Here is an 18501-nt window from a genome sequence, read left to right as displayed (position 1 = left end):
TCCAATCATCGTCAGTTGCTTCCTTAATCCTTCTGTCCATTATAAGGTCAGAATAGGGGATATTTGCTGATGACTGCAAAGTGTTCAATACGTCCACAACTCACCAGATCCTGAAACAGTCTCTCTCTCTGTGCAGCAATTTTTAAAAAAAAATCCAAGCTTGGGCTGGTGAGCGAAGAGTAATATTCATAGAATCATAGGAATCCGACAATGTAGAAAGAGGCCATTCAGCCCATCAAGACTAACATGATTTTCCAAAGAGCATCTCACCCAGACCCATCCTCCCACTCAATCCCAGAATCTCCGCATTTACCATAGTTAATACACATAACATGCACATCCCTGGACACTATAGGGTAATTTAGTATGGCCAATCCACCTAATCTGCACTGTTTTGGACTGTGGGAGGAAACTGGAGCACCTGATGGAAACCCACGCAGACATGAGGAGTGGGTGCAAACTCCACACAGACAGTTACCCAAGGCTAGGATCGAATCCAGGTCCCTGGTGCTGTGAAGCAGCAGTGCTAATCATTCATGCAAAAAAATTGTCTGACAATGCCCAATTTCAAAAGGAGAGAATTCAAATGTCTCCTCTTGACATGTAATAGCATTGCCTTCACTGAATCTCCAACTGTCAACATTCTGGGATTTTTATTGACTGGAAACTGACTGGATCAGCCACTTAACAACTGCGGCTACAACTCACCCCATGTTCCTCAAAGATTCTTCAGCAACTTCCAAAAAACAATTCAGGAGTATGATGGAATATTCTCTGCTTGCCCTGATGAGTGCAGCTTCAATAACTTTCAAGAAGTTCAATACCAGTCAGTCTACTTGTTCAGCATTCCATCCACCAACCAGGACATTCACTCCCTCCACCAGTGACGCACACTGGCAGCACTATCACTATGTATACATAAACAAGATACACTGTAACAATTCATTAAGGCTACTTCTGTACCACCTACCAAACCCACCACTTTCCAGACCAATGCTTGCATGTGAATACAGCTACAAGCTCCCGAATAAGCTACGCATCATCCCAATTTAGAGTAATAGTACTATTCCTTCATTGTCACTTGTTCAAAATTCTGGAGTTCCCGAACAGCACTGTGGAAGTATGCACACCAGTTGGACTGCAGCAGCCTAAGATGGCCACTTACTACCACCCGCTTAAGGGCAATTAAGCATTTGCCCGAGAAAAACTGATCATGCCTGTGATGTTGCCATCCTATGAAAGAAAAGCAAAAAAAATTTGGTTGAAGTTTGACAACTCTGATGGTAAGGATCTCAAAAGCTGGCCAAAATGAATCATACATTTGCACTTCTGGCTGAAGATTATTGCACACGCCTCAGCTTTCCCTTTTACACTGACATGCTGGACTACTATGTCATTGAGGATGCAGATGTTTGTTGACCCTGTCCCATGGGTTACTCATTTAATTATCTACCACCATACATAACTGGATTGGAGAACATAGAACTGCTGTGTTGGTTCTGAAATCTCTACCTTGTTATTGCACGCTGCTTCATTGTTTAGCATATATGTAATCCTGTACTTAACCAGATTTGCACTAGGATTTCTAGCTGTGATGGTGTTCATCCCATCATTCTGAAATGTGTAACTACAAACTGACCCAAGTTTCGTGACATCACTATTTCTTTATCCAAATTTATCATATAGTATCCATTGAGTTTACTCAAGTAGATCCTCTCTATTAGAAATGTTACTAATCTTAAACTTACTCATAATATCCTTATTACCTTTAGTTTGATACCTTCTAAAATTATGAAAGCCACCCTTATTTCTGAAATTATCAGTTATTACAAAAATTTGGACTTATCCTATTACTTCTGAATGGTTTTGAATAGATACATCTAAATATACAAATTAGGAGAAGGAGTAATCAAAAAGCTTTGTCACTGTTTAAGATCATGGTTAGTCTGATTATAGTGTCAATTTCATTGTATTTCTATTCTTTAATATAAAAAAGAATCAACTTGCTTGAATGTGTAATTACACACCTCTGTCACAGGTAGAACTTGAACTTCTAGCTCAGACGTAAGGACATCACCACTAAGCCACAACAGACCTTCCCTTCTTTCTGTAGGCGCAGGTCCCCATAATCAAAGAACACCTATCATCTGTTTACCCTTTAAACCTTAAGTACTTGACATTAACCACCATCATCGGTTTACTAAATTCACTTGATTTTAACAGTTTCCACCCCTTTATTTTCCTAGCATTTTTGTGACATAAAAATAGCTCTTTAAAAAAAGAAAAGTTATAAGAAAACTTATTTTTCCATCTTCTATAGCATACATTATAATGTGAACATTCTTCTAACAGTGCTAACCATGAATGGATTCCATATTCAACTTCCTTTATTTAGAAAAAAATATACATCACACTGAAATAATTACAATGCAATCCAAATAAAAGTTGTTTTTCCATGTTTTTATAACTCATCATGACAAAAGGCATCCATCTTTCAGAACCTCTACTTGTTCTTGGAGCAAGGAATTCATTTTGCAAAACAACTGGTAACTGGCATCAACCTACTTTTTTTTAGAAATCTCTTCTCACCAACATTTCCTTTTTTCTACCAAGATCATTTATTAACCTTTTCTTAGTAACATTTGTTGAAGAATGAAAGTTTTCCCAAAGGAAATAGTTACCGACATAACATTCTATGAGCAAACCTTTCTCAGATTGTCTCCGTGGTACAGGATTTCCTTCAGAATATATTTTTACTGTAGACTGGCTGAATTTAATTGCTATGTTCAAAGCCTAAGATGAAAACATTTCCATCTTTATCCTTCCTTCAAGTCTATTACTACAACATCATGGAAGTGTATTCTTGCTTTACACTGACATCCCATACATTTTACATTTCTTATATTTTTCACAGATCTTTTCCATAAGTTATGTTAATTACCATTACTCCTGCATTGTTTGGAAGGATTTTTAATCTATGACAAGATGAATAAGCAAATTGCCAATATAGCTTTAACACAATTAATCTTAAGTTTCCTTTAAACTCTTATTCGCTAATGCCAATAAAATTTCTGACCATTTTGGTGTTTTGCCTATGCAATAATGGCCTGATTGGGTAAATCCATTGACTTACCTAACATAGTCCCTTTTCATGTTTCATGTCCAGTTTTAAGGTGCCCTTTTTTTATAGATGCCTTCCTCAACAGTAATGGTATCTCACTGGATACTATATCTGTACTGGGGATTAGTTAGCTCAGTTGGCTGGACGGCTGGTTTGTGATACAGAGTAATGCCAACAGTCTTACAGCAGTTGAAGTCATCATAAACGTCCTGCTTTCTTAACCCTTCCCCGTTTGTGAGGCATGGTAACCCTCAGGTTAAACTTACTATCAGTTGTCTCTACCTATGAGAAAGTGGGACAATGGTGACTTTACTCTTACTGCTCTAATAAAGTGATTTCCCCCAGCTATTTTACATGGAATCATTATCTTTGTCAATAAATGTAATGTGTTGTTATCCACAAACCAGAAACAAGTAGAACTTTCAAATTCCTTCACCATACTTTTGTCCTTGCTATTTAGAAAATCCAGGTGACATTTTAATCAAACCACTCCATGTACTGTGGACAAGCACCTATTGTCCACCAATGGTGCAACTGAATGGATCCACAACTGGAAAATTGATTATTGGGTTGAAGTTTCTTGTCACCAGCACAATTCAGTCTGAGCATTCAGTATCATTACCCTCTCCTTCTGAATTTTCCATGTTGTGTATTATTTCAAAAGTCAAAAGTGTTAGTTCAAAATGTTAACCATCTGTTGACAAGTCCCCATACATTCCTGGGCTATTTTCTCCTTCTACAGTCACCTCATTCCTGATGTTTGTCAGAGCTGCCAGAAAAGTTGATCCTTACTCTTTTTTCTGTAAATTTTCAGAACATCGAGTAGTCTCAAAATGCTCATTGTCTCATTGAAGTCTTTTTATTTTGTATGATCGCTGAATGCTCATTTTCTACTATGAATGCAACTGGAAATTATTACTTTCCCAAAACCTTTTCTTAAAATCTGACAGCTGATCCAAAGTGTGTCTCTTTCTAAGAATCTAATTAGTTAATACTTAGAACCTATCTGTGTATAAAATTTGACATAATGCAAAATTTGAAAGCAAGTGCAGAACAAGGAATTTCCGAATGGAATCTCTGCAATAACAATAAAGGTTTCTAAATCTATGAAACACTGAGCATGCCACGTAGACAATTAATGGATATTTTTCTTCTAGATCTTATCAATGAAATGTAATAAATAATCCTTTGTCAACATCCATTTGATGAATGTCCACATTATAAAAGGCTCTATTTCTGATTCTGCTTTTGTCAAGAAATGACAATGTCAAGACCATGCCTTTCTTTTTCCCTTTGGTAAAGCTGTGATCTGTGTCAGCATCTCCACTTTATTTTTCCACAAGTCATAGGTCTTCACTTCGGTGAATTGTGCCGGGTAGTCAAACTGTGACTCTTCATACTTTGTTTTAGCCAATATTCTTCAAAGCAACTACAATTGCAATCTTCTCAAAATGTAGCCTTCTATTATAACCTCTGTCTGAGAAAAGTCTTACTTTTCAATCTTCATGTTTAGCCAATTACTTTCTGCTACTGATGTTAACTAAATCCAATATGTAGGTGAATTTTGAAACAAGACAATTCTTATTATTGACAGAGAGATACTTAACTTTCACACAGTTCTCCTCATTCTGTCCTGTCAGCCTTCACTTTCTCACTGATGAACTGGTTTGAGCGCATTTCTGTGGCCATCACTTCCTGAAGTGATCTTCTGGTTTAGAGAGAGAGACATTCCTACTGTGCATACCACAAAAATACAAAATTACTTCTAATAATCCTATTCAGACATATCGCTCTGGCAGGTGAGATTCAGCCCAGACATCCAAACAACACCACTACATCACAGGACCTGTTCCTTCTTTATACTTGTTTCTAAATCAACCTGTTCAGATGCGCTATGACACCAATTTGTGCCACATAGGTCTTGAATCCAGATCTTCTAGTCCAGAGGTAGGGACACTACCATTATGCCACAACCACAACCCTTACGTTAGCTCTAATCAATCTGTTCTGACATGTTATGACTTACCTCTTAAGTAGTTGGGTCTTGAACTGGTACCCTTTGGCTCAGAAGTAGAGACACCACCACTGTACTACAAGAGCCTAAAAGCATTGCTAATTAACCTGTTAGGATACACTCCATGACAGATGAGATTTGAATGTGGATCTTCTGACCCAAAGGTAGGTACTCCTCCTCACTGAGAGATTTACTTTTAATCACCCTTTTCGGACATGTTTTGCCACATCTCTGGGCAAAATGGGACTTGAGCCCAGACGACTTACTCTTACTCTAAATATTTTCAAATCAACCTATTCAGAGATATGATGACACACCTGTGAAGCAGGTCAGACTTGAACCCAGGTCTCATAGCTCAGAGGTGGGCACACTACCACTGCACCACAAGATCTCCTTATATAAATGCAGACAAATAATTAATTACAGCCAATTGCTCTCTTATGCATTAAGCTTCAGTACTTGACTTTAACACCCATCACCTGTTTATTAAATTAATTTGACTTTAATAAAAGATTCCATTCTAAATTCAACACCTTCCATTGAACTACACAGTGTGCTCGCAATTGTCAATCCTTTTTGCTATGCAAAAGCAGAAATGAGCAGCTAACATGCTATCATTGAAAATGGCTTGGGTTGGAATCTGGTATAGGGGCAAATGGTTCCAACCTGTACACCAGACCACCTCCAGTGTAAACCCCAAAATAATTTAAATATCCAGCACCATATTTTGGTTGATCTTCTCATATGCCTCCATCTTCAAGTATCTGTAATGGATTCCATGGCACTATTGAAGAAGTGCTGTATGTTCATAGAATCCCTACAGTGTGGAAGCAGGCCATGTGGCCCATCAAGTCCACACCAACCCTGCGAAGAGCATCTCTCCCCCTTACCCTATCCCTGTAACCCTGCATTTACCATGTCTAATCCACCTACCCTGCATAATCCCTGGACATATGGGCAATTTGGTGTGGCTGATCCACCTAACCTGCACATCTTTGTGACAACGGGAGGAAACCCAAGCAGACGCAAGGAGTGTATGCAAACTCCACACAGACAGTTGCCCAAGGGTAGAATCAGGTCCTTGGTGCTGTAAGGCAGCAGTGCTAACCACTGAGCCACCGTGCCATATCTCCAAAACATAGTAACTACTCATACAATTCATTACTGCATGCAAATTATCTGTTTGTTTACCTTCATAATAGAAACTGTAATTAAAATAATTGATTGGATTTAAAACACTTTGCAATGCTTAGTTCAAAATAAATGCTTTTCAAATGCAATTTTTTTTTGCATTATGATTGAAGCTTTCTTTCTGGGCATGTGACAAGGCAGAGTGTATTTTAATATCGAAGTTTGAGCACTAGTGATACGAACAAAGGCTGGCATCTGTAACATACGTGAATAAGATGGTTTTATAATTACAGAACTCTTGCTTTGCAATGCGACCACAGAGTACTCTCTCAAGGTGGAGTTAAAGCCAAGGACACAATACATAAAATATAGGCCCTTAAAATAAATTAAACAAATTTAATTGCTCTGCAGACCTATTATCATGCCAATTATAGGACTCACTGTGTTTTAATTTCAAAATGTGTTTTCTTTTTGGGAGCATTACAGTGAAATAAGCACTCATTTCCTTGTGGTAATCAACCACACTAAACTCCATTGATGTAGTGGTTAGCAAATCCAATCCACCAATGAGAAGAGGTTGCCTTGCAAAGTAACCAGAAAAAGATACAAATTATAGACATTAAGTCTATTTCCTGTGATAGCTTTCCCTGTGCTTCAGAGTGAAAAATAAATTTTGTTCAAATTATTTAAATAATTACGCATTTTATGCATTATGATTTTTTTCCCTTGAATGTCTTTATTTTTACAAGGCCAGATCTTACAAAACTGACAGGGAGATGTATAAAACAGAATTTATACATATAGCGTTGTTGAAGAAAAATGTGATAATAGCATTCAATTGGCGTGATTATCCCACACAATTGCTGCAGACATTCTAGTACATCATTTCTTTCCAACTGTTACACCCACATAGGTATGCTCATGAACGTATTAAAAAGATGGACACCCATATCTTAAGAAATAGAATGCAAATGTAAATTATTCCTTAAGACAATGTGGAAACTTACATTACTTAGTTTAGATGATTCCGCTCTTTTTCAAATGAGCTGTGGAATCTATTCTTCAAATGAGGAGCAGAATTGTTTAGGAATCAAAAAGGGGATTCATATGTCAAGCATGAGGTATGACTGAGCTGCTAAATGAACCATTTGTATCTGTTTTATCAAGGAGGTAGATGCTAACCAGGTCATAGTGACAAAGACAAAACTCTTGACATGTTACGTAGACTATCAAAAGGTAAATTTGACAGGCACTAGAACCAGATGGGATGCATCCAAAGATATTGAAGGAAGTGAAAGCATAATTGCAAGGCCACTCGCCACAATCTATACATTGGACATAGAATCATACAGTACAAAAGAAAACCTTTGGCCCATCAAGTCTGTACCACCAAAACACACTAAATCTACACTAGTCCCACTTTCCAACACCAAGCCCACACCCTTGAATATTATAAAACTTCAAGTACTCATCCAAATACTTTTTAAAGATTGTGAGGCTATCCGTCTCAACTACCTTACCAGGCAGTGCATTCCAGACCTCTACAATCCTCTGAGTGAAACATATTCTCCTCAAGTCCCCCCCAAGCCTTCTGTCTTTCACCTTAAAAGTTTGCTCCCTTGTTATTGAGCCTTCAACTAAAGGGAACAGCTGCGTTCTATCCGCCCTGTCTATGCCCTTCATAATCTTACACACCTCTATCATGTCCGCCCTCAAACTTCTTTTACAACCTAAGCTTATCCAGCATCAGAGGAGCAGGCAAGTTGACGTTTCGGGTCTGGACCCGAAGAAGGGTCCAGACCCGAAACGTCAGCTTTCCTGCTCCTCTGATGCTGCTTGGCCTGCCGTGTTCATCCAGCTCTACACCTTGTTATCTCCGATTCTCCAGCATTGGCAGTTCCTACTATCTCTAAGCTTATCCAGTCTCTTACAGCTAAGATGCTCCATCCCAACTACAGGGAACAGTTGCTTTCTATCCACCCTGTCTTTGCCCCTTATAATCTTACACACCTCTACCATGTCTGCCCTCAAAATTCTACGCTACAAAGAAAACAACCTAAGCTTATCCAGTCTCTTTTTATACATAAGATGCTCCACCCCAGCAGCATCCTGGTGAATCTCCTTTGCATTACAAAGTCCAGCTGTGACCTAACCAAAATCCTGTACAGCTCTGCCATTAAGCCAATTTAGGATCCAACTTGCCAAGCTACCCTGGATCCCATGTACTTTTACCTTCTTTACCAATCTCCCATGTAGGAACTTGTCAAAGGCCTTGCTGAAATCCAAATAAACTACATCAACTGCATTACCCTCAGCTAGACATTTGGTCACCCTCTCAAAAAATTCAACTAGATTGGTTAGGCATGACCTCTGTCTGACAAATCAATATTGACTGTCCCTGGACAAACCTTGCCCCTCTAAATGGAGATTAATTTTTGCCTTCGGGATTCTCTCCAAAAGTTTCCCTACATTGATGTGGCACTCACCAGTCTATAGTTCCTTAGTCTATCTCTACAACCCTTCTTGTAAAGTAGAACCACATTAGCTGTCCTCCAGTCCTCTGACAACTCCCCTGTGACCAGAAAGGAATTAAGAATTTGGGTCAGGGGCTCTGTGATTTCCTTCATCTTCCACAGCAGCCTAGGAAACTACTCATCCAGACCTGGGGTTATGTCTACTTTTAAACTCGTCAAAATCTCCAATACCCTCTTCACCGTCCATGTACCTCACATAGAATTCCGACAGTGTGAAAGCAGCCCATTAAGTCCACACCAACCTGCTGAAGAGCATCTCACCCAGTTCCAGGCCCATAGCCAATCTCTATAAGTCTGCATTTTCTATGGCTAATCCACCTAACCTTCACATGTTTGAACTGGTAGAGGAAACCCATGCAAACATGGGAGAATATGCAACTCCACACAGGTAGTTGCCCAAGGTTAGACTTGAACCCAGGTCCCTGATTCTGTGAAGCAGCAGTGCTAACCACTGAGTCATTGTACTGCTCACAGTCCATCAGCTTCCTGAATACGGTACTGTTACGAAGTTGTGTAGAGTGTGTGGTTCCTTTAAGAGATATAGTGCTTTTCTAAGCTTAGAGATTTATACAGAAAAAAAAGTGTCTGTGTGTAGCTGAAGATGTACAGCCAGTTCTAAAATTGAAACATGTATCAATTGGTTGTGTGATTGGAAACCTTAAGCTTGTTTTGATGTTTTGGCAATAAACTGGAATCAACCAATTAATTTAAGCCAAGCACTTAGCAATTGAAAGTCAATTGAATTTAAATTTGATGGCTTTGATAACCTCGGACCAATGCTATTGTAAGAAAATTGATATGTCATCCAAGGTATAAAAGGAGAGGATTTTTGAAAATCGGTGTGAGAGCGAACCGCTATCTGAGAAATAAGCACCTAGCTCTCATAAGAAATCGCTAAGCTCTCTAAGAAAGCATCATCTTATCCATAAAAGATAACACGGTACTTCTAACTAAGAGTCTTCACAGAGAAAATATTCTTGTCAACAGGATCAGCGAAGAAAGGTGTTTATGACTTGAGAACAGCAGAAGAAAGGCATTTATGACTGGAGAGACAGTGGAGAAGGCCAAGCATTCGGGAAGACACATTTTGTGTTTACTTTGAGAGACTAAGTTTTAATTTACTTTTTCTTACTACTTGGGTTATATAAATGGGACTTGTGTTTATTAGAATGGTACACCAGTAGAATTTTGTTCAGTTAGGGAATAGTTAGGAGTTAGGGGGGAATTGTTCAGTTTGTTAGTAGTTCTGTTAATTTGTTCACTGTTACGATTAAATAAATAATTGTTACTTGTTACTTATAAAGTGAATATCATGGGTTTTCTTTCATTTAACCTCCTCCTCTCTGTAACAGTACATACAAATTCCTTCTTCTCAGTAAAGACAGATGTGAAATACTCATTTAAAACTCTTCCAACGTCCTCTGGCTCAATGTTCCCTTGGTCCCTAATGGGCCCTACTCTTTCCCTGGTTTTTCTCTTCCCCTTGATTTACTTGTAGAACATCTTGGGATTCTCCCTATTTTTGTCTGCCAGTGTTTTTTAATGCCGCCTATTTTCTCTCCTAATTGCTTTCTTTATTTCCGCCCTGCACTTTCGATACTCCTCTAGGGTCTCTTGATTTGCTCTATTTGCATCTGTTTTCCATCTCTTTTTTTCCCTTTTTATCCAGTCCTGAATATTCCTAGATATCCAGGGCTCTCCTGGCTTGTTGTTCTTATATTTCAATCTATAAGGAATGTGTTGGCCTGTACTCTCTCCAATACTTTTTTGAGTGCCATTCACTGTTCTACTGTAGATTTACCATCAAGTAGCTATTCCCAGTCAAATCTTGCCTTATTTTAATGAAATCTGCCTTCACACAACATGAAACCCTTTTAGCAGATCAACTTTTTCCTTCTCCAAAACAAACCTAAACTTTTGGTTTTCTGGTTGCTATCACTAAAATGCTCCTCCACTGTTACCTTAACCACCTATCTGGCTTCATTCCCCAAAATTAGGTCCAGGACCCCACTGAACCTTCTAAGACTATTGACACGTTCATATAAAAAGCTCTCCTTAAAGCAAATTTCAAGAAATCTTCCCCTTCTAAACCCTTTTCACTACAATTATCCCAATTAATAATGGGATTTATTGAAATGCTCTTATATAATTACCCTATTATTATTTTTACATGGCCTCAGTGATTTGACTACATATCTACCCCTCAACAGCCTGCTGACTGCTTAAGGGCCTATAATACACTCCTAACAGTGTGACTGCTCCTCTTTTATTCCTAAGCTCCACCCACAAAACCTCAAATGATGACCTTCCAAGATATCATTCTTCCTTACTACCGTAACTGACTCCTTAATTAGCAATATGACACCACTTTCTCTTTTACATCTTCCCCTGTCTTGCCTGAAGATCCTACACATCAGAAAGTTGAGTTTGCCAGTCCTGCCCTTTCCTCAACTGCATCTCTGTGGTGGCAACAACATCACAATATGGGAGTCAATCTATACCTTTAACTCATCTCTCTTACCTATAATAATCCTAGCATTAATGTTGAGGCCCTCCAGCCTTGCCTTACTCATTTGAGACACGACATCACTGAACTCCATCTGCCTAGTTTACTTTTCTAAGGTATGCTGTGTGACAAATAAACTAATGCACTGTACCCCTGCCCATGCTGAACAAACTAATGAATCACCTATTTCTATTGGTCTTGCTTTCTTCTTCCTCCCCTCCTGTACAGTCAGTTTGCCTGTGGTTGCTCATCTCTGGAATCAATCTAGCGAACCTAGATTCGTCTGAACTGCTGCCACCTAAATTTCTACTCAAGTAAGAGGACCAAAATTATCATCAGTACTCCAGGTATAATCTCACTAATGCCTTGCACTGTTGCAGAAACACTTCCCTAGCTTTATAGTCTATCCTTTAGCGATAGATGTCAAAATTCCATTTGCCCTCCTTATTACCTATAATAGCCTCATGCTATTTTCCTGCAATTCATGCACCAGAACATCCAGATCCCTCTGCACCAAAGCACTCTGAAGTTTCTCTCCATTCAGATAGTAGCTTGACTTTGTCTTCTTCTGATCAAAATGAATAACCTTACACCGAACCACATTAAACTCCGTTTGCCAAATTTTGGCCCATTCACCTAACTTATCCATATCCATTTGTAAATTTCTTCTTTCTTCACTACAAGTTACTTTACCACGTATTTTGCCATCATTTGCAAACTTGACTAAAGTACTTACTATTCTAAGTCATTATTACAAATTGTAAATAGTTGGGGGCCGAGGACCGAATCCTGTGGCATATCACTAGTTTTATCTTACCAGCCAGGAAAAGACCCATTTATTCTTGCTGTCTAGTCTGTGTTGATTACCCAATCCTTTATTCAAGCTAAAAAAGCATCCCTAAACCCCTGTAATCGCACATTGTGTATTAACCTTTCATGTGGCACCTTATCAAATGCCCTCTGCAAATCCAGATATACTACATCTAAAGGAACCCCATTTTCCACTTTACTTGTTACATCTTCAAAGAACTCCAGTAAATCAATCAAACAATTTATCTATCATAAAATCATGCTGACTCTGATGGACTTTGTTTTGACTTTCCAAATGTCCTGTTATTACATCCTTAATAATCGATTGTAACAAATTTCCCAATGACACTTAATGAACTAACTGGTCTATAGTTTCCTATTTTCTGCCTCCCTCCCTTTTCGAATAACAGCATTAATTTTACATTTTTTCCAATCCACTGGAACCTTTCCAGCATCTCGGGAAGTTTTGAATTTTATAACCAATGGATTCACTATCCCTGCTGCCATTTCTTTTAAGACATAAAATGTATGAAATCAAGCCCTTGGGCCTTGTCTGCCTTCAATCTCAATGGTTGGCTCAGTCCAAAGATGTGCAAGCTAGGTGGATTGGCCATGCTAAATTGCCCGTACTGTTCAGGGATTTGTACATTAGGTGGGATATAGGGGGATGGGTTTGGGTGAGTGCTCTGAGGGTCGGTGTGGACTTGTTGGGCCGAACGGCCTGATTCCACACTGTAGGGATCCTATGATGAGGCTTATTGTTACTACAAAATAAAACGAATCCATCTTTTTCCTCAGTGATGATGATTGCTTTAAGTTCTTCCATTTCTATAACCTCTACCTTACCTCCTACTATTGGGATGGTACTATTGTCCTCCACTGTGGAAACTGAGGCCAAATATTGATTTAGTGCCTCTGCCATTTCTGTATTCCCCACTATTAACTCCCCAATGTTAATCCTTCAAATGACCAACATTCACTTTAGCTAGTCTTTTCCCTTTTATATATTTTATCAAAGCTTTTGTTATGTGTTTTATATTTTGTGCTACTTTCTTTCATAATTTACCTTCACTCTTTTTATTACTTTTTTTAGTGACCCTTTGTTGATCTTTAAAGGTTTCCCAATGTTCCAGCCTGCCAATGGCCTTTGCAATATGACATGTCTTAGTTTTTGGCTTCATGTTATCTTTAATGTTGTTCCTTAGCCATGGATGACTTTTTCCCCTTCTTACAATATTTCTTCCTCTTTGCAACATATTTTAGATTGGAACAATTGAATATCTCCTTAAACATCTGTATTTTAGTAACTGTCCTTCCTGCCCAGCCTATGAGGGACAAATCTAACCTTGTGCCTATGTAATTACCTTTGTTTAACTGAAGAATGCTACCATGGTACTCTAATTTCTTACCATCAAATTGAATTGTATGATCACTCTTCCCTAGAGAATCCTTAACTATAAGATCATTAATTAATTCTACATCATTACACAACAACAAATCCAGAAGCAGCCTACTCTCTGGTTGGTTTGCCAGCGTATCGCTCCAAGAAACAATCTCTAAGGCATTGAATGAATTGTCCCTCAAGGCTACCCTTGTTATTTTGATTAATTTAGACTATATGCATTGTAAAATCACCCATGACTATTGCTGTAACTTTCTTACAAGTCCCCCGTATTTCCTGGTTTATATTGTGCCCCACTGCAAGACTGCTGTTTGGGGACCTGTAGATTACTCTCACTAGGGACTGCTTCCTCTTGCTATTTTTTATTTCTACCCACACTGATTCTATGTCTTGATCCCCAGTGCTGATATGATTTCTCATGATCGTAGTGATATCTTCCTTTACCAACAAAGCTACTCGTGGATATTCAATCCTCAAACCCGGTCTCCCTGCAACCATATTTCAGTAACCTCCACTAAATTGTACCCATTCGTCAGTGTTTATGCTGTTAGCTCATTCATTTTACTCTGAATGCTTCATTCATTCAAATACAAAGCCTCAATGGTTGATCTTTTATTAGACTTCTCTACTTGTGTATGATTCCATGGTGTAATATACCTTTCACACGCTCCATCCCTTCGTTTTATTTTGTAGTAACAATAAGCCTCATCATAGGATCCCTACAGTGTGGAATCAGGCCATTCGGCCCAACAAGTCCACACCAACCCTCAGAGCACCCACCCAAACCCATCCCCCTATATCCCACCTAATGTACAAATCCCTGAACACTACGGGCAATTTAGCATGGCCAATCCAACTAGCTTGCACATCTTTGGACTGTGGGAGGAAACTGGAGCACCCGGAGGAAACCCACGCAGACACGGGGAGAATGTGCAAACTCCACACAGACAGTTGCCCGAGGGTGGAATCAAACACAGGTCCCTGGAGCTGTGAGGCAGCAGTGCTAACCACTGTGCCGCCCCATCACTAACCTGTACTCCTATATTCTCCACTAATTTTAATTTTCTGACTTTCCATGCAACTGAAACTTCCTCCTTATTCTTTAGTATCATAGAGGGCAGCATAGAACTCCAAAAGGACAATGGGAAAATAGGTGGAAAATGATGTTCTATAGGGAGAAGTATGAGGTGATACATTATGATAGGAAGAACATAGACAGACAGAACATAGACAGGCTGAGAAAGAAATCCTTGAACAGTAGGGGAATCAAAGGAAAGGGCAATAAAGTGGATGTAGGAAATATCAGATCAGTCATGTTTCTATTGAATGGCAGAGCAGGCTCAAGGGACTGAATGGCCAACCCCGTGCTTATTTCTTGTGTTCTTATAGGTGATAAAAATAGGGGTTATAATTCTTTTGGGGCACATGAGCAGTTAGTGTACATGATCTACACACATGAGTACATCTGTACATGTATCACTGAAGTGGAGGGAACAGTTGGAGACTGCCATATTCTTGGCTTTAGTAATAGAGGCATGGAGTACAAAGCAAAGAGGTTATACTGAACTGGTACATGCATGTGTTAGACCTCAGCTGAGGTATTGTGTACGGTTTTGCATGTCATGCAATAGGAAGCATGCGAATCCATTGGAAAGAGAGCAGGAGCAATTTACAAGAATCACTCCAGGGATGAGAAACTTCAATTTTTGAGTATAGATTAGAGAAATTAGGACTGTTCTCCTTGGAAAGAAGATGCTAAGAGGAGATCTGTTGAAGCTTTTAAAATATGAAGAGTTCTGGATAGTGTAGATAAGAAGTAACTGTTCAAGCTCACAAAAATATCAAAAGGGAGCGGGAACAGATATAAAGTGATTTGTAAATGTGGCAAATGTGATGAGAGAAAATTTTCTTTTGAGTGGATTGTCTGGAATGCACTAGAATGAAGTGTGGTGGAGGCAGGCTCAATTGAGACATTCAAGAGGTAATTAGCTGATTATTGTTATGACACAGGGATAGCATACCAAATCAAATCAGACTCACTATTATTGGATTTCCAACACAGTGAAATTCAAATATTCAATGACCCTCCAAATGCCCAATTGTTCCTAACCAGACTTTACAGATAACAGTCTTGGACATCAAGATTATAACCTAAACAAAGATTAAAATTTTGTTTTTAATAATGTAATTAACAGAATATAGATAAACAAGATAATTGAATTAATATCAATGATCGAAAACCCAATCTTCTTTGATCACACAGGCTGGCAGACACAATTCAGGGATTAATTAAGAAAAAAGAAAATAAAAGAACTGTAATTTGCCTGTTCAATAAACTATTTCAAATTATAGATACCCAGCTTTCATGAAATCTTTGGGCAATGGGTTATTCACAAGTAAGCATAACTATATTTTGTTTAAATTCTGAAATCACTGGTTAATGCAAACAGTTTCAAAGCGACTTCCAGAAATACTTAGTTATTTCTTACAAAGTGAGGTTCTTTCGTAGAACATTCAAGAATTGATAATCGGAGACAAACTAGAGGGAGAGCAAAAACCTGACAGTACCATCTCCAGAAGTATCCAAATATCACATTGCCTCCTTCTAATCCAGTCAGAACTGGTTTTCTCTTGATTAACCAGTTCAACATCTTACCAGTTGCCATTGCTAAGCAGAGTAACAGCTTGGTGCCAGTTCATGTATAGCGTCCTTAGATGAGTAATTACATTGGATTATCTTTCCAGGCCAGTTCCCAACAGAAAACAAAAACAGGAATTGGTGGAAAGGCTCAGCAGGTCTGGTAGAATTTGTGGAGATAAATCAGAATTAAAGTTTTGGGTTCAGTGACCCTTCCTCAGAACACCTAAGTTCTGTCCACAAAAAAGACCCTGTGCTTCTAGTAGCCTGCCATTTCAACATACTACAGTGTTTCCTGGCCAACATCTCTGTCTCAGGCTTGTGGCAGTGCTCCAGGGAAGCTCCAGTCTTGAAGTAGAAACAGAAAGTGCCCGAGGAACTCAGCATCCAAAAGAGCGAAACAGAGTTAGCATTTAGAAGAAGCATTGCCTTCTTTATGTTTTAGCTCAGATTTGCAGCGTCAGCAGTAGTTTGGCTTCGTTTCTTGTCTCAGTGTGATTTCCGTGTGATGCGCCATGAAAGAAGCAAGGCTTTGAGGAGATTTCCAGAAGAAGTAATAGGATTAGCAATGTCTTGGAGGGAGTTTCAAAGGATGGTGACTAGAGGGCTGAAATTTCAGCCCCCAGCCCGGGACAAGAATTTCCACGGAGGTGCTCAGATTGTGGCAAGCTGAGTTTGCCTGACGTGGACAGAAACCACATTTCGATGCGTAAAGGGAGTTTCCGCAATTTTTTTTCGCAATGTTTCAGTGGCAAAGCGTCAGCAATTTCGAGGAAATTCCGCGATTAGGTGACAATGTCAGCAACATACGTGGAGTCAAAATTGAATGACGATGGATCGAATCGTACGGCTAGGAATGTTTGCAAAGTTAGGCTGGATAAGTCTGCGGCTTTTTTGCGCGTAGAGTTGGGAAGACACAGAGAGCACGGCTGTGAGATAAGACGCAATACAAAATGCGGGCTGTACATTCTTGAACAAGTTAGAATTTCAGTGAGGATGCGTTTGTTAAGTTGACAGAGGAAACATTTAATTTAGCACTGCGATAGTTTCTTTACAGCTGGCAATAGAAACGTAATTAACACAATCTTCCTTCCTGATCCAAGCCACATGCTAAATATGCCCGATCAGATTTTGCGCCAGTCCTTCTGTCGCTCGCTTCGACCATTTTTTGTGGTTAATTTTATGTAAACTGTTTCATTAAAATGCTCACCTGCGCGTAAGAGCTCAAAATTGCTGGAATTTGGAGATTGTCTGCGGCTGCAGGAGACCGTTGTACTGAGCAAGTTACAGACCTGCTGAATTTCATACAGTCATCGTAAAAATCCCTACAGCGTGGAAGCAGGCTATTCGGCCCATCGAGTCCATACCACCCCTCCGAAAAATATCCCACCCACACCCCATATTTCCCTGGGCTAATCCACCTAGCCTGCACACTATGGGCAATTTAGCATGGCCAGTCCACCTAAACCACATATTTTATGACTGTGGGAGGAAACTAGAATATCCAGAGGAAACCCGAGCAGACATGGGGAGAACATGCAAACGCCACACCGTCGACCTGATGCTGGGATCGAAACTGGTTCCCCAGCGCTAGCAGTGCTCACCACTGAGCCACCCATCTTCAGTAATTTCTGTTTTCATTAACAGTGCAATGTGACTGACTCTTAACTGTCCTCTGGGCAATTAGGGATGGGCAATACATGCTGATCCAGTCAGTGACGCCCACATCCCATAAATAAATAGAGCAAAATTAGTTATTATCATTCTTACCTAATCAATGTCAGCGTCTGCACAGGAATGGTTTATTTTTTTGTCCTCGCAACTGACAACATGCAAATATATCTCTTAAGATGTCCCTTAACGCCTCCTCCCACGAAAACACGTCTTAAATGAAAGCAAAATACTGCATCTGAAATAAAAACAGAAAGTGCTGGAGAAATTCAGCAGCTTGTGGCAGCATCTATGGGAGGGAGTTAACGTTTAGAATCCAGTCTGGAACTGTCTATAGATGCTGCCAGATATCCTGAGTTTCGTCAGCACTTTCTGTTCTGTTTTGTTTTATTTCACACAGATTTTTGTGTCAATTCCCTCCAGCTGATCACAGGGCAAACAATAGTCATTTATTTTCAGCCCCTATTGTTTAACTCTTTCCCCTTGGCACCACTGCACCCCTGTCCAAGCAGTCACATCACTTTAGTAGTAATCCTGACAAATGAAAATGATTTGTGGACTGTACGTTTTACTGAAGGTGAAACACAAGAATCTCTTTTGTCTAAATTAAAGTGCTATCAGGGAATACAAAATGCAGGAAATCTTGAGCAAAGAATACAGCGTCTGCGTGGAGA

At 39.3% G+C, this 18501-nt stretch overlaps 1 long non-coding RNA gene across 1 annotated transcript in view; it reads right to left on the bottom strand.

Annotated features, from left to right (window-relative positions):
• The window catches only part of LOC125482810, an 86422-nt gene extending 68358 nt beyond the window's left edge, over nucleotides 1-18064 (bottom strand). Inside the window, exon 1 of the long non-coding RNA XR_007261786.1 lies at nucleotides 17927-18064. This is a non-coding gene — a long non-coding RNA (uncharacterized LOC125482810). The remainder of the gene's footprint in view (nucleotides 1-17926) is intronic.
• Between the last annotated feature and the right edge of the window lie 437 nt (nucleotides 18065-18501).

The sequence above is a fragment of the Rhincodon typus genome, chromosome 3 (assembly GCF_021869965.1).
Source record: "Rhincodon typus isolate 14 chromosome 3, sRhiTyp1.1, whole genome shotgun sequence".
Taxonomy (NCBI): Eukaryota; Metazoa; Chordata; class Chondrichthyes; order Orectolobiformes; family Rhincodontidae; genus Rhincodon; species Rhincodon typus.
Note: the sequence above shows the minus strand (reverse complement) of the source record. Positions and strands in the feature narration are given on the sequence as shown.